At 37.7% G+C, this 25884-nt stretch overlaps 2 pseudogenes; one reads left to right on the forward strand and one right to left on the reverse strand.

Moving 5' to 3' along the window:
* Positions 1-6474: 6474 nt before the first annotated feature.
* LOC132477436 (E3 ubiquitin-protein ligase TRAF7-like) lies at positions 6475-8631 on the reverse strand (annotated as a pseudogene).
* Positions 8632-9416: 785 nt separating this feature from the next.
* LOC132477437 (protein enabled homolog) overlaps positions 9417-25884 on the forward strand; it is an 88660-nt pseudogene continuing 72192 nt past the window's right edge.

A 25884-nucleotide genomic window follows, 5' to 3' on the forward strand; every position in this document is an offset into this window, starting at 1 on the left:
CTTGATCAGAGATAGACCATGGATCAGCCTTAAATGCTTTTATATTTGGTTCTCAAATCCAGACTCAAATAACTTTTTTTTTGGCAGGTTCTACTGTATATTAGAATGAATTATTAATATTGTTACAAAACCCATTAAACATTTATACTCTCACATGATTTCTGGAAGAAAGAAATATATATTATTGTTTTTTTCATAAGCAACCTGCCTTTCTAAATGTGATTTATGAGAATTTGTAATTCAGAAGAAAGTGTAAGATAAAAAATACATATTTCAGTAACATACTGTGCCTGCTCTGAAATGAAGTAGGGTTTATACATCAATCCAGGAACACAGCACAAATCTCAACATCAGCAACATTCCCCATGCGAAATGAATGCGGGAGGGCCAGAGCTGTGGTTTTTACCTAGCTTCCCGGGAACAGGAACAGCTCTGTAATGTCTAGTTAACCTCCTTTCTTTCTTCCTTGTCTCTTTTCTCTAACACCTCTTCAGCATTCTGTCACTTCCCGCCTTTGCCACACGTGATAAACTGCTATCCTGTGCTAGGCCTGAGGGCAGGGGCAGAAGCAAGGGTGACGGGAGGCTGAAAGACAGGTGCTGATGCCAGCTCAGCATTTAACCTACCTGCCTCTGCAGCCCAGGTCAGCGTTTAACCTACCTGCCTCTACGGCCCAGGTCAGCGTTTAACCTACCTGCCTCTACGGCCCAGGTCAGCGTTTAACCTACCTGCCTCTGCGGCCCAGGTCAGCGTTTAACCTACCTGCCTCTACGGCCCAGGTCAGCGTTTAACCTACCTGCCTCTGCGGCCCAGGTCAGCGTTTAACCTACCTGCCTCTGCGGCCTAGGTCAGCGTTTAACCTACCTGCTTCAGAAGCCTAAGTCTTTTAAACTAAACAGAACCTTTTATTTTATAACTACAAATAAGGTTAAAAACCATTATACTTAGAGAACTAACACAGTGATTTCCAATCGTGCACATTTGTAAACAGAACATTCCAAAGCTTTTCTACCAAGAGGAATTTGATAGGTGGCTAGGTGAGAACTGCTAAGACAGACTTTTATGTGCATTTCTGCCTGGAGCCATCCTAAAGACCACAAGGAATGTGAATCAGACAGTTATTTACTTACCCATTAGTGAAAATCTTAGATTTTCTGAATTGCCAAAATAATCTCTGTCATACTAAAGCTTAATGTTGGCTCATAACATTGGTCCAATTAAGTGAAGTACTCCACAGCCACCTGTATTCTGTCAGTGTATGTGTCTCCAGGGTGCAGTCGGGAGCATATAATAATTCAGGAATTATTGCCTCCAAGGTTTTATTGGACTCACTCAGTTAACTCAGATAAAATACAGAGAAAAAGAAAATCTTGATGGCATTCTGACTTTCAGCTCTTGTGTTTGTTTTCTGCCTAGATATGTGTTATGCAGTTAATAGAGAGAAATATATATTAAGTCGCATAGCACACAGAGATCAGCTCGGTGCTTTGTGACCAGCTAGAAGGGTGGGATAGGGAGGGTGGGAGGGAGGGAGAAGCAAGAGGGAAGAGATATGGGGATGTATGTGTATGTATAACTGATTCACTTTGTTATAAAGCAGAAACTAACACACCATTGTAAAGCAAGTATACTCCAATAAAAAAGTTAAAAATATAGCCTTATAATTTGTCTAATTATCAAAATTCCATAATTTATTATTTTTTTTTAGGGGAGAGGAATCTGGCCCTCTAGATAAGGGCTCTTTTAAATACTTAACTGTAGCTGGTTGCTTTGTGTAAGAAACAAGTAACCTGTGTATTCATTTGGGGTGTAGGAGAGCTCATTCAAACTCATATTTTGCACTACTTAGAAAAAACAGGGAAGGAATGTTTTACTTTATGTATTTACATTATATTGTAAAAATTAATAAACAGAAACTTCAATTAAAATAGGGTGGGGAAGCCAGAAGGGGAAGATTTCACACTTTACCACTAATAGTCGAGCCAAACAGGAAGAAGACTTTCTCTTCTTGCCTGGCAAAAGCTCAGCCAATGAGAGCCTGTCACAACTTGGACAATGAAAAAGCTACTGTTCTTCAAACTCTCAGTTCCTCCACTGGATTCTGTTTACCATAGCCCTCCCAGTGTCTTTCTTCTCTTTAAAAGAGTTCTCCTTTCGCTGTGTAGGGATCTGCATATGGTTTGCCATGGTTGAAAATCCGCAAATTGCAATTCTTTGTTCATCTCAAATAAACCCATCTTTTGCTAGAGAAGTAACTGGCAGTTTATTTGTTTTAGGTCAACAATATGTTACTTGCATGGTTTAGAAACTGTCTGGAAGGATATAAGTGAAGACAATTACATATATTGTGAACTTTCTGAATTTATCCCTGCTTTTGGGGAAGTGAAACAGCATATAAATATGGCCTCTTTGAATCCAGAAGCCATGTTGGAATACAAGGAATAAATTACATGATATATTGTTGAATAAGGAAGAGTTGCTGTGCCCCCAGTATTTCTCTTTATCATATCCCCTTGTGTGTTGTTCCTTCTGCCTAAACTGTCCTTTCTTAATTCTACAATTAGCAACCTGTACCCATTGTTATTATCTCTTGCCTAGTTTACAGCAATAGGATTTTTCATTCAGTCTCCAGCCTCTCTCTGCCTGGTTATACTCCGTACTGTCAAAAAAAAGAACCCTTTTCTTCAAACCAATAAACTCATGAACAAACATATATAATCTGATACTGGCATCCCCCATCTTGACAAACAACACATGAAAAATGACAACCATGTAATAATTTTGTTAGCTCATTTTTCCTTCTGGGTTAAGTTGAAATGTCTCAGTTCATTATTACAAGGCCTTGAGTAGTCTGGCACCAGCTTCACTCTCCAGCCTCTTTTTTATCCTACATCACCTATCAGTTGCTTTATTAGCCATGATTCTCCAGAGAGGGAGAGAGATTTTAAAAGTTTATTACAGGGAATTGGCTCACATGATTGTATGATAATGACTGGAGACCCAGGCGAGCCTGTGTACTTAGTACAAGTCTGAATCTGAATGTCTGAGGACCAAGAGAGCTGATGACATAAGTTCCAACCCAAAAGCCAGCAAGCTTAAGATACAAGAAAAGCCAATGTTTCAGTAGGAGTTTGAAGGCCAGAAAAGAGCAATATCCTAGCTCAAGCAATCAGGTAGAAGTTTCCTCTGACACAGCCTTCTTGTTCTATTCAGGTCTTCGGTTGATTGGCTGAGGCCCACCCCCATTAGGAAGTGGGACTTGACTCAGTCTGCCGACTCGAATGTTAATCTTATCCAGAAACATCCTCAGCGACACACCAAGAATAATATTTGGCCACATGTCTGAGTACCCTGTGGTCCAGTCAACTGGACACACAAAATTAACCATCACACCTGCTCTCACCCCATTGAGGAGCCACGTGAACATGTCCTCACTTCCTGCATTTGCCACATTTTCCCATCCTCTGCTATGACTTTGTACAGTCTTCTCCCATTGAATCGAATGACTTCTCTTTTTCTCTATGACTGGTATTTTTTTTTTTTATCCTTAAAACCCCCTTCATGGTCACATCATAGTGAAGACTCCGTGAATTGACCTAGGCAACATTAATTTCCTGCTGCCCTCTCTCCATCTGTTTTAGCTATATGAGCTATCATGACTGTCTGGCAAGGCTATTCCTCTGTCTTCCTCACTTGACTATGAGCTAATTACTCCAGGGCATGGCTCTCAAGCAGGGGTATTAGCTGCTCATCCATCAGGGGATATTTGTTCATGTCTGCAGACATTTTTATTGTCATAACTGGAGGAGGGAATGTCAATGCATTCTACTGTATAAAGGCCTGGGTGTGGCTAACCAAATTACATACAAGACAGCCTTCTGCAACAAAGAATTATCTAGCTAAAATCTCCTTGGCACTCTTGATATTTTGGGCAGGATAATTCTTGGTTGTAGGGAGCCATCCTGGACAGTGTACGATGATCGGCAGCGTCTCTGGCCTCTACCCACCAGAAGCCAGTAACGGCATCGCTTCCAGTCATCACAGATGTCCCTTCACTTGCAAAATTTGTCTACTAATGCTGAGAAATATTTTTTAAAATACAGTGAAACAGACGAACTCATAGAAACAGAGACTAAAGTGGTGATTACCAGGGACTGACGTGGGGGAAATGGGAAGATGTTGGTGAAAGGGTACAAACTTCCAGTTGTAAGTTCTGGGGACCTGATGCACAGCATTGTGAGCTTAGATAGCAATACTGTACTGTATAATTGAAAGTTGCTGAGGGAGTAGGTCTTAAATGTTCTCAGTACAGAAAACAAAGGATAATTATGTGACTTGATGGAGGTGTTAGCTAACACTAAGTAATCACACTGCAATATATAAGTGTATCAAATCATCATGTTGTACACCTTAAAGTTACACAATGTTGAATATCAATTATGTCTCAATAAAGCTGGAGAAAAATACTGTGCATACTAGGACCTAATTAGGCAGGAGGGTGAAAGGCCTAAGAAAATGAAGTCCAGAATCATAGAATCCTGCAGTTGAATCCTGTCTGCACTTCGTGAAGGGAATAATGAGACATATTTAACCTCCCCCAAATCTATATTTTCATCTGTGACCTGATGGTCTAAGATACAAAATGACTCACACAGTAGTTAGGACAATTAAATTAGTTAATGTTAGTGATGGTAGATGGTAAGTGCTTAATAATTGTAGCTATTGTGATTGGCTAAGAGAATGCCACCATACGGGCAGGGGAATTTACCTTATAAATACCCTTAGTTACATCATTTTAGAACATATATAAAACTTAAAGTTTGAATCAAACATCTTAGCACAGAATTACTGTCTGAATTATATTTAAATGTTTCACGTGGAATTTTTGTCTCCTTGAATACAGGGATTACATTTTTGCTTTTGCCCACAATGCAGGCTGTGATAAATATTTGTCAAATTGAAACTAACCAGAAAAAATATTGCCACTTATAACACTGAGTGTGGCTGCTGTACCTCCAAATAATTCTTATTTGCCTGTCTCATCCATTATGAGTGATTTTCTTTTTATGAGTGACTTTCTTTTTATCAGTATTAAATGCATATGGAGGCAGCATGTAAAATATCAATTTACAGTGCCATGCTATACTGCTACAATACTATGGTGTAATGCGATGAAAGATGAAATTTGGGACATAGATGCCTGTAGGACGTCTAAAAGTTATGGGAAAATGATTCAAATTGTACAGAACACAATCACAGGATTAAGGAAACCAATCGTCACTTGCACTGTGTGGTGATAACAAGAGTCGGAATGTGCCAGGTGCACAGTTTGTCTGCAGCTGTTGTCATTTGAATCTTTCGTACAACATCCATTTTCTTTCTCAACTGTGTGGGATTTATAAGTGCAGAGAGTTGATCAGAATTACTTTTGTTTAGAGACTACTTGTATGATAGCTCTTAGATTTAAACCATGCATAAGAAAATATAACCCAGAAATAATTCCACAAATACTGCTTAAGCTAGCACAAATGCCTATGCTGATGGATTTAGCTGGATATAACTTTAAAGTGCTAATTAGGTCAGGTTATGGACATCACCAACTAGAGCAGGAAACTTATCAATTGCTCAAATGCCATCTTCGGGATAAACAGATATTTTAAATGCAGTCTTCATCTGTATAATTAGCAGATCAATCTCTACCTAGCAAATGTATATTTTCCCCTATACATTAGATTTGTAATATGCTTTTACTGGAAGATACTATATAGAGAATATGATTGAAGAACATATGAATGCACCATATATATAACACATTCCAGGACCAAAGGTTATAAAAGTGACCATAATTTTATAGGTATATTTGTTGCTCTCATGTTTATATGTGTATTTTGCTTATGTATGTTGTATATGTATAGATAGATATGTATTGATTGAATTAACAGTTATCTTTGTTATATTAAAGACTAAGAAATTACCTTAGATTTCTGGAGTAAAATTATCACTTCTATAAATCAGCCACTCATCTATTTCATTTTATTTTGCTCCATGCCCAGGCAAACAGCTTGAGAGAATTTTTATAAACAGTAACTTGTAATTTGATCAGCCTTGATAGACTCTTTGTCTAACTAAAGCCAACTCCATATCTTTGTCCAGATTAGTTTACTTTTTTTTTCACATTCTGTGCAGCTTTTATTTTAATCGGGAACTAATCAAATCTACATACAGTCTAAAAACAGTAGAAAACATGAGTAAAATGGCCTGCAGTCCATTTGGGGTAGAGATAGAGAGTGGACTGGGCACCCAGAGAGAGAGAACTGGCATTGTTCTGGCAGCAACCAGGATGGGGCCAAGCATTTCCTGGCTGATTGAGTTGTCTGCCTATGCTCACAGGGTAGGCAGAGACCCTGAGACCACCTGAGTGGCCAGCCAGGAGAGAAAGCCAAGAGAAAGCCAAGACCCAGCCTGGATTCTCTGTTAGCAAACCCAAACCTTCACAGTACTACCCAGAGCCCCTAAAAGTTGGTCCCGGGACACAACCAGTACAGTCACCCTGCCCTGTCGATACAGCAGGATCTGCGTGTAAATGATGTTGTCCCTATTCCAAACCCTGAGGGACTGGTAGTAGCATGTGCTGACGACTTTGGTCTGGTCTGACATAAAGATGACCACCAGGGCATACGCGGTGCCCATGTGGCCTGCCAGTCAAGGTCCATACATGCTTCTTGGACTCACCATTCCACACATGCATGAGATTCTCATAGGTGCCACACACGATGAAGTGATTCATCACATTAATAGAGTAGATACTGCCACCAGATGTCTGCAGGGCATGGATGCAGTTGAACTTCCAAATGTCCGAGATCTTGCTTGTCTGGTAGAAGCTGCTTGAACAGCCACCACTGCCCACACCCACTTGTTGAGGCCAGTGAGATCCTTCTTCAACTGCAGTTTGGTACCCATAGTGTCCCAGGTCTTTATGGCCTTCAGGAAACCACTCAAGAGCATGTTATGCAAACAGACCAGCATGTACATTGGGTTGTTGTGGGCCTGGATTATGTTCACCTGCTGCAGGTTCTGGACACCCTACCTGGTGATGGTGCAGTCTTCTGTGCACTGTAGAGATTTTACCCCTGAATGCAAGGTGGTACATGTGTCCCATGTATTGGTGATCTGGTCAGAGGAGCCCCTAAGGGCAGGTCATCCATGGAATAGAACAGAGACAGCAGATGGGGCCCTGATGGACCAGAAAGTTTCCTTTGCACTTGAAAATCTGCTGAGGGTCTTAGGATCCTAGGATGCCCGTGTTCAGCCATGCACTGGTGTGGGACAGCTTGTCATTCAACATTAGATACCTCCCTCTGGAACTCCATGAGGTCGTAGCTGAGCTTGCTCTATTTTTTGTTCATGACATCAAACTTGAGCTCAAGGCTCTTCATCAACTTGTCAGTATTCTCCGAGACTTTGCCCAGCATGGAAGAAAGAGAGTGGTTTTCCTGGGCTTTCCAGGCCAGCACTCTGTGTATCTCATGGAAGCATTTGTCCCTTGCCTGCAGGAACCCATGTAAGCTCTTGAAGTGGCATGTCCCCAGGTGTGTCTCATACATGTCCTGGTTCCCATTGAACATGTGCCAGTACTTGGAATGAGGAAACTTGATGTGTTCACACTCTTTGAGATGAGCCTCCAGGTTCATCTTGAGAGGAGCAGGCAGCTGGGGTTGTTGGGGGCACATTGGGGCTGTAGTCACAGCTCCCCTTGTGGTCCTTCTAAGCACTAATAAGCTTAATGGTGAAAGGCACCATGGAGGTCCACATCCAAGAAGATGGCTTCCCGATCCCTGGCATGGTGCAGCCATGCTTTCAGTGAATGAAGAGCTCCCAGATCTGCTCAGCCGCACTGGTGTTCTCTACTACCGTCAGCTTGGCATTGTCCACAGGACCCTTCTCTGACTTCAAGGAGCATCTTTGACAGAATGTGTGTATACACATGGTAATCTCAAGGTCCTTGAACAACCGGCAGTAAAGCTGGAAGCGGAGCTTTCTGAGGGCTGCTAGGCAAACACCGGTGGCTTTGGCTCCTTCTCCCCATCGGACAGGGAGGATGTGGGGAACAGGGACATGCTGGACTCAGAGTGGAGGAAGCAGATGGAGATGGAGGAGTCAAGCAGCATCTGAGTGGCAGGGAGGGTGCTGATGGGGGTGGGGACATGCTGTGTCCTCTTCATCCCTGGAACAGTTAGACGAGGGTACTGTTTGTACTTGCTGGTACCCCCCGCCCCAAAGAGAAGCAGTTGCAGCTGGCGCTCATGCCCAAGCTCATGCTCTAGAAAGGCATCTAGGGTCCTTGGGTGGCCCCACCCTCCCACTTCATCGCCCCCACCTTCCCCCACTGCTGGAAAGGGCTTAATTGTACTTCTAAAAATTTAGAGTCTTCTAACTGGTATCTTCCTCCATGTTCTTATATGCTGTTAGATTCCCAGTTTCCTTTGATAATTACCTGTCATAGATATATTCCAAAAAACTGTCTCTTGCTATTTGATTCTTATTGCTAGAATTGCTCAATTTATGAGCATGAACTTTCTTCTCTGTTCCAATAGACATACAACTAAAGTCACGTTGTGTTCTCAGATTCATAGAGCACCTCCAATAATACAATCAGATATCTATAATGAAAAGCTGTAAATTCATTTTATCCAGGTAACCCCTTCTTTCTTGGCTGAGATAGCATATGAGGGTGGGGATGTTGGTAGGAGAGTACAGAGAAGGAAATCTTGGGGGTAATAATGGTTTAATGAACAATCATTGTTTTCTGATGCATAAGAGCTTGTAATTTGAAATGTGATGGACTATATAAAAGTGTACATCTTCAATTCCAATTATTTTTCTAAGTGACTCAACTTTTAAAGATGACTGTCCCAGTGTACACTGGTCTGAAGAAAAGCTAGTAATTTTCTGAATTCCAAACAATATTCTATGAAAAAGAAAGTATTGAAACATTCAAAATAGATTTTAATCTACAAAATGTAAAAGCACTCTATCATGTATCTCATCATATGCTTTTTGGGTCACATGCTCAGATGAAAGGACCCCTAGGTAACTTTGAGGTTTTTGTCTTTACTGTGTAAGATACCAGTTGAACTCAGGTTTGCTTGCTCAACATGCAGCAAAGCCAGTTTGCTGATACCTGGTTATGGTGAAGGAAATTATGGCGTTTGCAGGGCACCAAGCAAGGAAACTATGCAGCTAATGCTCAAAAGACCTGAACTCCTTGATGGCTTTTAGGGAAGGGTTTTTAAAGCCATCATTAGGGTGCATGGATGACAGCACATCTGTTTACAACATGGTTTCTTGAATCTTTTAACCCTCTGACCTACTGCTCAGAAAAAAGATGCCTTTCAAAATATTACTGCGCATTGACAATGGCAACCGGTCACCCAAGGGCTGTAATGGAGATGAACAATGAGGATAATGTTGGTTTTTGTGCCTGCAAACACGACATCCTTTCTTCAGCCCATGGATCAAGTGATAACTTTGACTTTCAAGTCATATTATTGAAGTAATACATTTCCTAAGGGTATAACTGCCAGGAATAGTGATTCCTCTGATGGATCTGGGCAAAGTCAATCAAAAACCTCCTGGAAAGTATTCACCATCTTAGATGCCATTAAGAACATTTGTAACTCATGGGCAGAGGTCAAAATATCAATATTAACAGAAGTTTGGGAGAAGCTGTTTCTAACCCTCAGGGATGACTTGGAGGAGTTCAAGACTTCAGTATAGGAAGTAACTGCAGATGTGCAGATGTAGTGGAAATAGCAGGAGAACTTGAATTAGAAGTGAAACCTGAAGTTGTTACTGAATTGCTGCAGCAAGTTCTGAGAGGACTGACTTCAATTTTTAAAGAAGTTCTACTGTAGGTAAAATGTGACCAAGCCGTACAGCATGCTACAGAGAAATTGTTCTTGAACAGAAGAGTCAGTCAGTGTAGCAGACTTAATTGTTGTCTGATTTTAAGAAACTGCCACAGCCACCCCAGCCTTCAGCAGCCACGACCCTGATCAGTCAGCTGCCATCAACAGTAAGGCAAGACCCTCCACCAGCAAAGAGATTCTGCCTTGCTGAAGGTTCAGATGATGATTACCATTTTTTAGCGATAAAGTATTTTTTAATTGAAGTATGTACATTGTTTTTTAAACATAATGCTATTGCACACTTAATAGACTACAGTATAGTGTAAACATAATTTCTATATGCACTGGGAACCCCAAAATTCGTGCAACTTGCTTTATTGCAATATTTGCCTTATGGCAATGGTTTAGTACTGAACCTTCAATATCTCCAAGGTGTGCCTGTGTATTATTTTCATTGTCAGCACATTGGAATATATTTGACTGATAAATTTAAGGATTTTTATGATCAAAGAGATTAACAGTATGAAATTTGACAGCTCTGTTATGAAGCTTGAACACTGATTATGTGGATAGTTGGTGGCAGTAACTAATGTTAGAGTAGGATCTGAGCTCAGTGACAAGAGATTGGTGGTCTCAGGAATAAAAAAGAGAAGTAGTCAGTTGTTTTCTGTGTATCCTTCCAATCAGAGTGATTCCAAGAAGAGTGAATCTGTTGATCATATTTCTATTTTTTTTCTTTTTTTTTTTTTTGTGGTACACGGGCCTCTCACCGTTGTGGCCTCTCCCGTTGCGGAGCACAGGCTCCGGACGCGCAGGCTCAGCGGCCATGACTCACGAGCCCAGCCACCCCGCGGCACACGGGATCCCCCCCGGACCGGGGCACAAACCCACGTCCCCTGCATCGGCAGGCGGACTCCCAACCACTGCGCCACCAGGGAAGCCCTGCTGTTGATCATATTTCTAAACTACTGTACTTTTCAATGAAAATAACTCCTTTTAAAATAATGTCCCATTATATACATATATTTAAATAAAGTATTCCTCCCTGGAAGATGATCAAATTTCAAAGTTACTACCATTACATTCCAGGCATGTATCTATCTATCTATCTATCTATCTATCTATCTATCATCTATCTATCTATCTATTGATAGCCAGATAGGTATACCAGAGAATGAGAAATGTGAAACTCTGGTTTGAGGATCAGGCTTCAAAATTACTTACCTCATATTTATAACAATTTCAAATTTTTTACAGTTTCTTGGTACAAACTCATATTGTGAAGAAGAAAGCATACAACTCAGTCACTCTTTCAAACAGCTACAATACACTGTGAATAGGAGGTAAAATATTTTGATAATATAAAACTGTGAACAAAAGTTTTACTTTTTATTTAAATAGCCACATATCCCTTTAAAAAGACATTAAATTTCTCAGTAATTATAGTTAAAAATAATGTGATCTTAATTTTCAGTGCTTATTAAAAATCCTTATAATCCAATAATCATGGGCTAAATTATAAAAAAATAAGAATTTGTTATTTAATAATTATTTTCATTTTGAATGTGAGAAATCTCAATAGTCCTTTAGATATAGAGTAATGTTTTATAAAACAGTTGTCTAAATTAGATGTATTCTGGGATCAATATTTAATTATATATTAGAGAAATGTATTTTATAAGAAAATTATACTACCTGTATATATATATATTTTTTTTCTAATTTATTTATTTTATTTATTTATTTTTGGCTGTGTTGAGTCTTCATTGCTGTGCGGGGGCTTTCTCTAGTTGGAGCGAGCGGGGGCTGCTCTTCATTGAGGTGCACAAGCTTCTCATGGTGGTGGCTTCTCTTGTTGTGGAGCACGGGGTCTAGGCACATGGGCTTCAATAGTTGTGGCATGCAGGTTCAGTAGTTGTGGCTTGTGGGCTTAGTTGCTCTGCTGCATGTGGGATCTTCCCGGACCAGGACTCGAACCCATGTCCCCTGCATTGTCAGGCAGATTCTTAACCACTGCACCACCAGGGAAGCCCCTGTGTATATATTTTAATAAAATAAAATTACTTAGATTTTCTAAATATAAAATAGAATTTAAAATACTAATGAAAATTTACATTTCAATATACAGGCCTTATAAGTATTTCAATACATTTGTTTAAAGATATATTTTGGTTCCAGAGTGTTTTCATACATAGAATCATAATATATTCATCCAAAAAAGAATTTACAGATAATTTGATCCAGACTCCTTATTTAACAGGTGAAGAAACTGATATTCAGAAAGGTCATGAGAAATTTACAAATAGAAGCCAGATGTTTTGACTTTCTGTCAAATACTCTTCTGTTATACATGTTGCAACTTCATGAATCATCAGTTTTCATCAAAATGAAATGTCATAAATGCCCAATATTAAACATATTTAACCACTGTATTATATTAGATTGATGAAAAACTAAACGTTTTTCAGTATCCCTAGATCATTACTTAAATATTAATGTGTGTATTTTTGTAGTTCTGTAGATAAACAGCTATTGGCTTTCTACTTTGAAATGCCAGTAGATTAATAATTTATTTCATCAAGACAATTGTGGGCCTCCCTGGTGGCGCAGTGGTTGAGAGTCCGCCTGCCGATGCAGGGGATACGGGTTCGTGCCCCGGTCTGGGAGGATCCCATGTGCCGCGGAGCGGCTGGGCCCGTGAGCCATGGCCGCTGGGCCTGCGCGTCCGGAGCCTGTGCTCCGCAACGGGGGAGGCCACGGCAGTGAGAGGCCCGCATACCGAAAAAAAAAAAAAAAAAAAAAAAAAAAAGACAATTGTAACATTTTTTCCTTCTCATTTCTGTAGTTTTTTCATACTTTACTGTATACAGTATTTGAAACAGAATCTATGTTTCTTTTTATACCTTTATCCTACTTCTGCATGGTTTTTAGATCTCTTGCAATTTTGCAGTTGCTTTCAAAGAGGTGAAAGAGATGACTTAAGGATCCTTACTTACCTAGCTTGAAAGATTCATCTTCATATCAGCCCATAGTGCCCATGCTCTCACACAAATCATAGGACAAGAATAGTAATTTTTCTATTTTGTAATGTATGTTTCTCTTAAAGGATGCCCTTGTTTTAAATAACAGATAAAAATAACCTTTCTCCAGGGATTATTATGAGCATTGCACAAAATCACACTTGTAAAGTATTACTTGTCTTGAAAAAGTAACAATATTTGACATCTCTCTTTGTCACTGGGTGTAATGAAGACAAACCAGAATAGCATGAGGAAATCTGTAAGATTCTGTTACCCCGAATGTTAAACAGCAATGAATTTCTCACACATATCTCATTTAGGTCACAACAAATAGAGTTTTCTCATTTAGTAATTCAAACTCGCATCCCAAATTAAAATCTCCACACACTAAGACAAAATCTTTGAATGAAAAGGAAGTCTGAAAACTTCAGCATAAGTGAAGAACCTTCAGTGACCTTCACCACTGTTTAAGGAATTTGTCTCCTGGACATCCATTAACTTTTGGACCATAGAATGTTTTGCATCTTGTAATCTTCAGCACCCTGAAAAACACTAAAGGACTGTTCCCTATGACAAACATAATTAAAGCAGTGTATTGGCATTTTGAATTTATGTGCTAACAGGTGTCCTAGTATAAGAAAATATAAAAGAATATTTAATTTGGACAAAAGATTGCCTAAGTTCTTAAAAAAGGAAATAACTTTTAATGAAACAGAATTATTGTACCTTAAAGAGGGAGTCAGTTATTATTCCTTTATTTCTATTTCTGTTTCTTGATAAAGACTCACCAACATCTGCTAGGGTGCCGAACTTTTAAAGAAAGCTTAAAAAGCAAAATTCTTTTATGGTTACTATTGTTGGTTATTTTGTTTTTAAAGTGGAAGAAAAGTCAAAGAAGGCTATATTAAGCACCAATTTAAAGAGAGTGCTAAAAGCCACAAAACTGAAATACTTAGTATGAAATTTAAATATTTATATACTACAAGATTTTTTTTTTTTTTTTTTTTTGCGGTACGCGGGCCTCTCCCCATTGTGGCCTCTCCCATTGCGGAGCACAGGCTCCGGACGCGCTGGCTCAGCGGCCATGACTCACGGGCCCAGCTGCTCCGTGCCATGTGGGATCTTCCCGGACCCGGGCACGAACCTGCATCCCCTACATCGGCAGGCAGACTCTCAACCACTGCGCCACCAGGGAAGCCCTACAATATTCTTTTGAATAATAATTATCACAACCTTGGGTGCAATGCTAATGAATCTGAAATTTTTTCATTGCCAGAACTTACTGCAGGAAATGTGTAAGGAAAAAAATTAATCAGGCATTATCTAGAATCTCTAGGCAAATAATAAAGATGAATCAGTCACCTTTCTAATTAGAAATGCTTTACAAATTATAAAATATAAAAAATTTATGTCAACTAAATATGTATGTTTCATATTCCATATCTGTTACAGTGGAACTATATATACATGTTTGTGTGTACATGAGTACATGTGTGTGCTTATGGGTGAATTTGACATATGTATGTTTGTTAAGGCTATTTATATAATAAATTTCTAAGGCAACGTAAGATTACTTTATTGGAAGCCTAATTATGTTATATAAAGCCATTATACTATGTAGTAAACGTGGTTGGTACCCTGCCCATATCACCTTTATTGGGCTGGAGTGCCCATGTTTCAGCTACTATGGCTGTTGGCTGACAATAGTTGAACTCTGTTCCCTTATCCTGAAAAATGGTCTCAGCAAAATTGAGTTTTCTGAAACAGCCAGAAGTAGCTCACAGTTTTGCACTCACCCTAGGCATGGGTAAAGCCAAAGCCAAAGACTAACCGATACGGGAGTACAGAAAACTAGCAACCTTCCCTCAAGGTTGACAACTTTGTACTGCCATTTATGCTCTCTGTTGGTTCAGGCTGAAGCTAGAGATCAGCTGAAATCAAATCTTTATCTAGATGCTTTTTTTTTTCATGCTTAATCTTGCTTCCTCACACTTTTATAGGTTTTAATGACAGAATTTCATTACTATATCATTTGCACAATAATCCTTCTTTTTTTTTTTTTTTTTTTTTTCCATACGCGGGCCTCTCACTGTTGTGGCCTCTCCCGTTGCGGAGCACAGGCTCCGGATGCGCAGGCTCAGCGGCCATGGCTCACGGGCCCAGCCGCTCCGTGGCATATGGGATCCTCCCAGACCGGGGCACGAACCCGTATCCCCTGCATCGGCAGGCGGACTCTCAACCACTGCGCCACCAGGGAGGCCCAATAATCCTTCTTTTAGTCTCTGCTCCTAGGGAACCTGAACCTGAAAACAAGAATCCAGTTACCACTGTGTACAATGAGATTACAGCCAAAATTGGATCTTTTGAGAAGTCATTATTTGCACAGTTCTATTTAGTTATTACCTAATGGTTTGAAGAGGTCCTAATGAACCTTAAGATTCTCGAAAACTTGGGAGAACATTTCCCATAGGTCTCTCATGTTTCTGCACATCTTGAATCCACTTTTGTTCTGGAATATTTCTATTATTATTATTGACTTATTTTTAGAACAGTTTTAGGTTCACAGCAGAATTGAGAGGAAGATACAGAGATTTCCCATATACTTCCTATACCCAAACAGCCTCCCCCATTATCAGTATCCCCCGCTGGAATCATACAATATGGAGCCTTTTCAGAGTGGCTTCTTTTATTTAGTAAGATGCATTTAAGGTCCCTCTGTATCTTTTCATAACTTGATAGTTCATTTGTTTTTGGTGCTGAATAATATTCTGCTGTCTGGATGTACCACAGTTTATCCATTTACCTACTGAAAGATATCTTGGTTGCTTCCATGCTGAGGCAGTTATGAATAAAACTGCCATGAACATCTGTTTTCAGGATTTCTGTGGATATAAATGTTTGAATCCTTTGGTTATATAAAAAAATAATAATAATAGAAATCTCAGTTAAATAGAGTAGGAAGACCAAAGTGGGGAGCTCTCACACCCTGTGATGATAACAGAGCCCAACAGGAAGAAGAAAGACTCCATTTCTTTCCTGGCAAGGACTCAGCCAATGAAAAGCCATGGAATTTTTGTTTACTAGAGCCTGCCCAACCTCCTTTTCATCTCTGTAAAAGCATTCTCCTTCCTTTGCTATGTGGTATTTGCATATGGCTTGCCATGGTTGCAGACCCTGAATTGCAATTCCCTGCTGACCCCAAATAAAACTATCTTTGCTGGAGAAATATCTGGTAGTCTCTTTGTTTCAAGTCCAAATAAAACTATCTTTGCTGGAGAAATATCTGGTAGTCTCTTTGTTTCAAGTCAACAGGTAGATACCAAGGAGCATGAGTGTTGGATCATATAGCAAGAATATGTCTGGTTTTATAAGAAATTGCCAAACTGTCTTCCGAAGTGGCTGTACCATTTTGCACTCACTCCAGAAATGACTGAGAGTTCCCGTTGCTCCACATTTTCTTCAGAATTTGGTGTTGTCAGCATTCTAGATTTTGCCCATTCTACTAGGTGTGTAGTAGTATCTCATCTTCATTTGCATGTCTCTGATGATTTATGATGTGGAACACCTTTTCTAATGCTTACTTACCATCTGTATATCTTCTTTGGTGAGGTGTCTGTAAGGGTCCTTGGACTAGTTTTTTTTTTTTTTTTCCGGTACGTGGGCCTCTCACTGTTGTGGCCTCTCCCGTTGCGGAGCACAGGCTCCAGACGTGCAGGCTCAGCGGCCATGGCTCATGGGCCCAGCCGCTCTGTGGCATGTGGGATCTTCCTGGACCTTATGTTCTTCACTTATGATTTAAAGGAGGATAAATAATGGAGTTAAGAATGGCTGTAAAAAGAAAGAGAATGATATATGTGCAGTTTGAATGAGGTATGGACAACGAAGATGAAATGGTGAATGGCAGATTGGATAATACCTGTCCCCAGATTCCCGAGTAACAAGGACATTATTTTTCTGAAAGAAAGTATCAATCTAGGTTATGGATGATGGTAATAAATATCACTGAGTCAAGAAGCAATCACTAAAGGCATCTTTTATCCCCCCAACTCAGTCGACAGAATCCACTAAAAACCAACAACCAGTTCAGCTTCGTCAATAATTTTGTAGTCAAGGTCATATTTTCCCAGAGTGTTTAATGTTATGGTTTGCAGGACAGAATCAGGAGCCTTTCTAAAGTTGAGATAGATTATGTGTACTGCACTTCTTGATCACTCATATCTTTCATCCTGTTCTAGGGAAAAGACACTATTTGACAGGATTTCTTCTTTTAAATTCTGCCTGAATGGGCCCAGGAGCATGTTTCATGCAATTTTAGGTGAACAGTTTACTGTGTGTTTCTAAATAGAAAGATGCTCGTAATCTTCTAGATTCATGCTCTTCAGGTGATCTTTTGTTAGGCTGTACTTTTACTTTTTGGTGTTATAAATTATGACTATGAGTCCCTAACTCTAGAGACTTGAAATAATCATTTTCAGGGTTGTAGGCTATTTGTAAATTTTTTTAACTCTTGAAGTCCACATTTTATTTTGTTCATATTGTGCATAATATGACTTTGTTATTGTTTGGTTTTAGGTTAAGAGTTGTAACAGCAAGCATTGTAAAAACACAAAATCATGAGCGATCTCTCATTTAAATTTCATTTTGGCATGGGAAAGGGGAAAGAGGACCAGAATATGTATTTGGAAGATACATTTATATAGGGAATGATTCCTCATTGTTTGATAGAATTGAAATTTTACTAATTCAGTAATTAGTAAAAGTGTAGTGGTAGGGTGTTTTGTATCTATCAACTCTCCAACAGATAGATGGAGAGCCAGGATCTGTGAAAAATGCCTGGAGTAGTTTGCAGGTGATAATTAATAAAAGTAATATTTAGAGAAAGAGAAATCAAAGCTTTAAATTGATAGTGATATTCATTATAAGCCATAAGTTTCTTTCTTTGAAAATTTGCTCTATAGATTATGGATTTTAGTTTTTTTTAAAAGAGCAAGTAAAATTACTCTTTTAGGTTTTGACTGTAAGTTAATTCATTTGGTAAAAAACTTTAGTACTGCAACCCTGCTTGAATACAGCCACCTTTATTACCAACCAGGAGGCAGTCCCCAGAGGTGGAGCAAATCATTTGAGAATTTTAAAGCCTTCCTAGTGCTATCTCAGAAACACAGACTTTACAAGAGATGGAAATATTATGCCTTTCTACTCATCCTCAAGGTTATCTGTATTTCTGTGCTAATGTGTTGCCCACTAAAGTTGTAATTTTCATCTTTTGGCTTAATAAAAATGCAACCTTGTTTTCAGCTAAATCCTATAATTTCTCTCCCTTTCTTCAAAACCAAGCAAACTGTTTCAGTTTGATCAGGTAGGGTGTTACAAAGAACTAAGTTTAACAAAATGAAATTAAATCTCAGAAATACCTCTAAAGCTAAGTGTGCTGGGTCAGTCCTCATCTCATCATAGATAGGCAAAATTATGAGAAAAGTAAGTAAAAGAAAAGTGTTTGAGTGCTTCTCTTTTCTTTTTTTTTTTTTTTGGGGGGGGGTGGATGAGAGATTTTTTTCTGTAAAGTGACAGAAGTGGGGGGAAAATGTTGGCTTTACCGGGGAATATGCAAGCAACTGTCTTATTCTTCTAATCTGTGAGAAAGAGATCGAGTTCCTGCCTTTTTTTCAGTTAGAGGAGGGAAGTGGGTAGTTCTGTTCACCATATTCTACCACCAGCCATTGTCCCTCTTATGTGATGATTTGAAATCTGTTATTTCTGCTAGATGCGTGTATGCAACTGTGTATTTTGTCTTTATTATTTTTATTGTGCTTTCCAAAGTTATTCATCTACATAATCAATGCAAAAGTAAGAAAATAATAGGTGTAGCACAAGTCATGGTCAAAAGGAAGTACTAAACTAGAGGATCAGTTGATCAGTGAACTTCCTTTGCAATTGATACAGGTTAGCTCAACAGATACTTCACCTGGCTCTCAAAGACCTTAAGGCAGTGCCGCTAATTTGCAGGTAGAAGTATTATAGAAGTTACTGTCACTTTCAGGAATTTATGGCCCTGCCTAGCATGGATCGCCTCTTAGTGGGCCCACTGCTTTGACACAGGGTTGTTTCTTATCTCAGAGCTGAGGGTGTTCACTGTTTCTTTTCTTGGCAATTGACACAACCTTGAGGAAGCACAGTGGCTTGATTGTCCTTCATTATGACCAAATTCTACAACACTTGAGCTAGTCTTTCCACGTATTCACTCTGTGTAATTCTGATTCTCTATCCCAAGCATGCCTCCCCTTCTTGGTTTTGGATTCCCATCCTCATATTTCATAACCTGATTCTGTCACTATAGTCTCTTCCCTTTGGGGCCCTTATTCCTTGAAAGTTTAGAAAGCCAAAAAACAATACAAAATAGAAGAAGAACAACAACAACAACAAAAAAAAAACCCCACAGTAACCACTCTCTCATCTTAGCAGCTGGTTTTTTTAGACTAATTATTTCTAAATACATTATAATTGCAGTAGATTATATGCAATTATATTTTTCTTCAGTTTAGCCACAGATTCAAGTTCCTTCAGTCTTTTTAATAGCTTAATACTTGCATATATTATCCATTTATTATTGGTTGTTTCCATACTTCAGTGTTTCCACACACAATGTTGAACATTGTGCATACTCTGCAATAAAAATTTTCCTGCATATAACTTTTCTATTATGCTGAATACTTTCCTTAAGGCAAATTCTCAATTGTGCATCAAAGTTTGTAGAAATCTTTATAATTTTGCTGGTGTTAAAATCCTTTCCCTTGTATTTAATAACACCTAAACATTATAAAAATTAAAATAGTACAAATATTTTATTACAGAAAAACAGTATTGCCATCTTCAGTTTCATTTTCAAGAAGTAGTAATTCTTAACATTGTGTTTTAAGATATGTCCATTTCCTTTATTTAACTAAATGATATATTTATACAGTGAACTTTTAATTTGCTATTTACTATTTTATATAATCAATGAATTGCTTGCTATCAAAAGTGAGGATTTTTTTTAATTGATACAATCCTCATCTGTCCTTTCAATATTGTCATTTCTCTAATTTTGTTAGTTGTTTTAAATAAAAATTATATAAACATCAATTTATTTCATCCACTTTAAACTATGCTTCATGGATTCCCACTACATAGAATAAATGTATTAAGCACCCATCCCCATCACCACCTTTTTTCCTTCTTTGTTACCTCTCTCAAATTACGTCAAATTTAACTATAATTTTACATTACCAAGCTGGCAATATTTTAATTTTAGCTTAGTAACATTAATTAAAATATCAGTTATATCCAAGCTTTGTCCACAAGTTTATTCCAATCATTGAAAAATAATTAGCAAATATTCAGTAAAATGTATATGAGTATATTTTCACTTTAAAATCACATAATACTAGGATTACACTTTCTCTACAGATCAATGTGACTTATTTTTTTACATGCATTCTCTTGTTGAAAAGCATGATGTAGTACCTTCGGATCTATCCAAATGTACTATATATCTGTATATATTTAATCTATATATATCTAGAATATATAGATATATAAAGGCAAATTCTCAATTGTGTATCAAAAGTTTGTATAGATATATAGATATATATGGAATATATATATATATATATATAGAATAGATATATATCTATCTGTATATTCTATATATATATCTATATATTCTTTGTAGGTTGTCTGGTTAGTTCATTGTATCCTGGAGTTCATCTTTGCATACGCTTTTGTTGCTGAGAGCAAAATAATATTCTTATCGTCCTAATGATTTACACTTTTACTTCTTCTTCTATGTAATGGTGTAGTTCATCCCACTTAAAGTACATCTACTATTTCTTTTCTGAAGATGATGCAGAAACATCATTTGAAATTTAAGGATAATCATGAAGCCAGATAGTCTTTTGGGAACATATAAAGAACTTCTAATTCCCTATTGCTGGAGGATAGTAAAAGATAAGAATTAGGACCAGATATAATTATAAAGGTGACATAGAATGTCATTAAGATGTGTCTACTTTCTATTTGCAAAAAGAGAGGAGAGGTAGGTGAATAGGAGACGTCAAAACTGTATGTTTTTCTTGAAAACTAACAGATAAAAATGTTTTCCCCAATCATTGCTCAATTCTTAACTGGGTTCATTAATCCTGTAACTCTATACTATTTAATATATCTTATTATTTTAAACAGAAAAAAATCATGAAAAACTTAGGTTTGTAAAATAACTTAATTATTTGGGCTGTATTGCTCAGTTGTATGGACCAAGCAGTCAATCAGTAAGCCTTTTCCCTGCCAAACTGAAGTTTCTTGAATAGATCAACTTAACTGCTTTCTACCATTCTATTACCTTCAATGTAGGTGGTCTACTCTGATGATTTCCTCCAAAATGACTTTCTAAAATATTAATGACAGCTGTTGTATATTAATTAATTAATTCTATGATTGTATTTTGAGTAAATACAATGTACCAGATACTATGGTAAGTGTTTTATCTGTGTGACCTCATTAAGTCCATAAATCAGTATGAATTGGACCTGAACCTGGGAGATCAGAACTTACAGAGCCTCTATTTAAATCAAAATTGTCTGACTCCTCGTCTTTTGTGATTAAACACAATTCATATTGTTTCTGAATCACAGCTATTTTGGAGTATCTGGCAAGACCACCAGGAAATTTTAACAAACAGAGCTATTAAGATAATTGTCTAAATGGGTTGAATCAATCAATCAGCTCACATATTTAAAGGCTGCTTATTTGGCTCTTTCTCTCTTTTTCTCTGGCTTCCTGTCTATGGCCATTTCATTGCTCTTTAGCACTTCCATTAGAGATTTGGCATGAAAAGAGAAAAAAGATGAAAACTAAATGAGGCTATTTGAATTTCCCAATAGGTGTAGCAATTTTTAAATATTCCTTCAGAGGAGTATGATGCAGTGTAGATAAGCTCACCTACTCATCCAGAAGGTCATATACCATATTTAAGCATTATCCTTTTCGTCCATTGGAAATTAGGCATGTGTAAATCCACGTGAACTGATTTGAAAATACTGCAAAATCTGCCTTTTCAAAATGTTTGCAAGTTGCAGTGATACAGTAGGTTTATTGATTATCCAATTAATTCTGATTAGTGTATTTTATTTCATTATGTTTTTATTTCATTTTTTCATTAAATCATGGTATTGAGAAGTCATTCACACATCATAAAATCTGCCAATTTACATTGAGTCATTTCATATGATTTTTAGTAATCATCCTGAGTGGGGCAACTATTAACATAAATCAATTTTAAAACAATCTTATCCCTACAATAAGATCTCATATGCCCATTTACTGTAAATATCCAATCTTATCCCAGCCCTAGGCACCCACTAATCTGCATTCTGTCTCTATAAATTTGCCTTTCCTGACTGTGTAATATAAATGGAATCATGCAATACATTGTCTCTTGCGTCTGGCTTCTTTAAATTAACAATATAGATTGACATTCATTCAAGATGTAGCCCGTGTCAGTAGCTTGTTCCTTTTCAATGCTAAATAGTATGCCATTTTATTAATATACCACATTGTGTACATCTGTTTACCAGTTGATAGATATTTGGATTAATTTGGGCTATTATGAATAATGATGCTGTGAATATTCATATATGTTTCTTTGGATGAAGATGCTCAAAAGCATCTTCATGGAGAACCTATCTGCAACGTTAGTACACAGACTAATCAAGACAGCTGATGATAAAATGGGGCATTGCATCTGGATCAGTCTCTACCTGGCTGGTAATGAAAACATGATTACTGGTGCTAAGTGGAGCACAGGTAGATTCTGGCAAAAGGTGCTCATCCATTTGCTAAAACAATCACCCTGGTGATTTGCAGTTCTTTAGTAGCCAACAGGAATGATTTAAAGGGTGTGATATATCAGTCATTAGAGAAGAATGGGGACATTGTAATAATAATGACAATGAATTTGAGTGGCTTTTGCTAAGAGGCACTGACACTCTGGATAAAGATAACAAATAGCTGCAGGGTATTAATTTCCAAGAGAAAGCTAAGTGTGAACACCAGACAGCTTCCTGGGAAACATTCAAAGTGGCCTTTAACTCCTACAGCTGAAATATAGAAGAAGCTGAGGACCAGGACCAATACTTAATAGAGTGTGCTCCAAAGAAAGGTATATTCCCAATAAAACTAGGTCAGCTGTGACAAGATCAGCACTATGATTGGAAATGCATTAACTTGAATTCACAGATTTTTCTGAAAACTCTGGGCATATAGAAATGGCCCAAACCTTTCTACTAAGAACTTATATCCCTGCCTTCATAAAAAAATGCAGAAGCCTCTCCTTTGAATGATAACGTGCATTTTGGAAATGGCCCTTTGTCTTTTCTTGGCAACTAAGTCTAGAAATAAGATTAAGTTTCAACATAATTATAATTAACCATGTGAGGTATGTTGGACCTTATAAAGAACCATAGGAAACTGAGTCAAAATGTATTGGCAGCGCTGGGTAGGTTTGAAGTCTGAGAGTGCTTCATTAAGTGGGACAGAATGTAAGTGTGGATAAGATAGAATTTATCATTTTGCAGGTATTTGATTAGATACAAGATTTAGTATCCTGGTTAAAATTCAAGAAGATAAAGCAAATTTACTACTGTCATTGTTCCTGGAAATATGGAAAAAAATATGTCTCATGCAAAGGATAGATGAAATAACAAAAATGCCTTTACAGATGGTACACCAAGTACCAAGGCATTGTACTGGAGGAATGTGCTGGTGATGGAGGAACAGATATCATTAAAGTAGTCAGTATTGATTTTTCTCTCTGGGCCAAGCCATACCCTTATCAATAGATACCACCACACACTACTAGAATAGAGAAATTTAAAAAGGCAGAAAACCAAGTGTTGGTAAGCATATAAATTAAACTCATACATTATTGATGGAAATCTAAAGCCGTGTGACCACTTTGAAAAGTATTTTGGCAATTCCTTATACAATTAAACATATACTTACCATAAGCCTAGTAATTGGAGTCTTGAATATTTACCTAAGATAAATGAACGTATATATTATTACAAATATCTGTACAAACATTTTATTGTCGTTTTTCTCATAATAGCTGAAAATTATAAGCAACGAAAATATCAACAGGTTAATGATCAACTTTTGATCTATCCATATAATGTAATAATACCAATACAAAGAATGATCTATTGGTGCATGAAATTACAAGAAAGATTCTCAAAATCATTGTTCTAAGTGACAAAACACAAATACAAAAGGGTATTTACTGTATTTTCCATTTATATGGAACACTTAAAGAGTCACATCTCATTTATAGGGATACGAAGCTCATTGTGCCATGGATGGAGAGAGAACCACCAATAGTAATAGATGGCTGTATTCTGTATCTTGATTGTGGTGATAGTTACTTGAGTGTATATATGTGTGTTAAAATTCATTGATGTGTATTCTTAAAATGGATGTATTTAATTGTGTTGCAATTCATAGTAATATTTATTTCAATAAAAGGCAGTTATAAAAATAAGAAGGAAAACTCAAGAAGTATTAGTCTACTTTTTTTCCGAGCTCCACCAGCAGTGGTTTCTCCAAATAATCTCTAGGGTGTTCTTAAAGTATGTAAAGGATAGACTTTACCAGATTTGAAAGTTTCCATTTTAAAGTTGCACCCAGAGAGGCAAAATGTACTGCATGCTGACTTACTTTTCTTCCTATCTCTTTTTAATTTAATATAATTTTTATTTATTTTTTAATTTTTTAATTTTTATTTTTTGCTGTACGTGGGCCTCTCACTGTTGTGGCCTCTCCCATTGCGGAGCACAGGCTCCGGACGCGCAGGCTCAGCGGCCGTGGCTCACGGGCCTAGCCGCTCCACGGCATGTGGGATCCTCCCGGACGGGGGCACGAACCTGTGTCCCCTGCACCGGCAGGTGGACTCTCAACCACTGCGCCACCGGGGAAGCCCTAATTTTTATTTTATATTGGAGTATAGTTGATTTATAATGTTGTGTTTGTTTCAGGTGTACAACAAAGTGATTCAGTTATATATATATACATATATCCATTCTTTTTCAGATTCTTTTCCCATATAGTTTATTACAGAATATGGAGTTCCCTGTGCTATACAGTAGATCCTTGTTGATTATCTATTTTATATATATTTAGTGTGTGTATGTTAATCTCAAATTCTTAATTTATCCTGCCCCCCCAACCTTTCACCTTTAGTAACCATAAGTTTGTTTTTGGAGTCTGTGAGTCTGTTTCTGTTTTGTAAATAAGTTCATTTGTATCATTTTCTTTTTTTAGATTCCACATATAAGTGATATTCTTATGTCTCTTTAGTTCAGCTTCCTTATTTTCTGCAGGAGCCAGAAGACAAACAAACTAAAAAGAAAATAAAGCAAAATAAAAACATGTAAGAGAAAAAAATTTACAGCACCATGGCCTAGTATAACACATTTGTTAAAGGGACTCTCAAGTTGATACATACGAATATAATTTTGCTCTAAAGTTACTCTCTAAACCAGTTTTTTCTTGCCACTAGATGGAGTTCCATAATCTCCACTTCCACACATTTGAGCTCCAATCACATGCTCATTTAAGCAATTACAATAACTACTCCATTGTCATAATCATAACCAATCAAAAGCTTTCTTCCTTGAGGTTCAAACTGCAAAGACTGCACTGGAGAGTGACGTAGGAGGAAAGAAACTGGACTTGGATAGAGGGTTTCACTCTGTTTTCTCTAACTTTATGTATTTCTCCCCTCCCTTCATGAGGCTGCTTCTGTTCTCTACAGATATAGAACCAGAAGGAGAACAGAGATGTAAGTGTAGCAGATGTCTTTGTGGAAGGACATATGTGATGATTCCTTCTGAATTGCATTTCAGTTATTCTTAATCCCTTAGAAC

The sequence above is a fragment of the Mesoplodon densirostris genome, chromosome 17, assembly GCF_025265405.1.
Source record: "Mesoplodon densirostris isolate mMesDen1 chromosome 17, mMesDen1 primary haplotype, whole genome shotgun sequence".
NCBI lineage: Eukaryota > Metazoa > Chordata > Mammalia > Artiodactyla > Ziphiidae > Mesoplodon > Mesoplodon densirostris.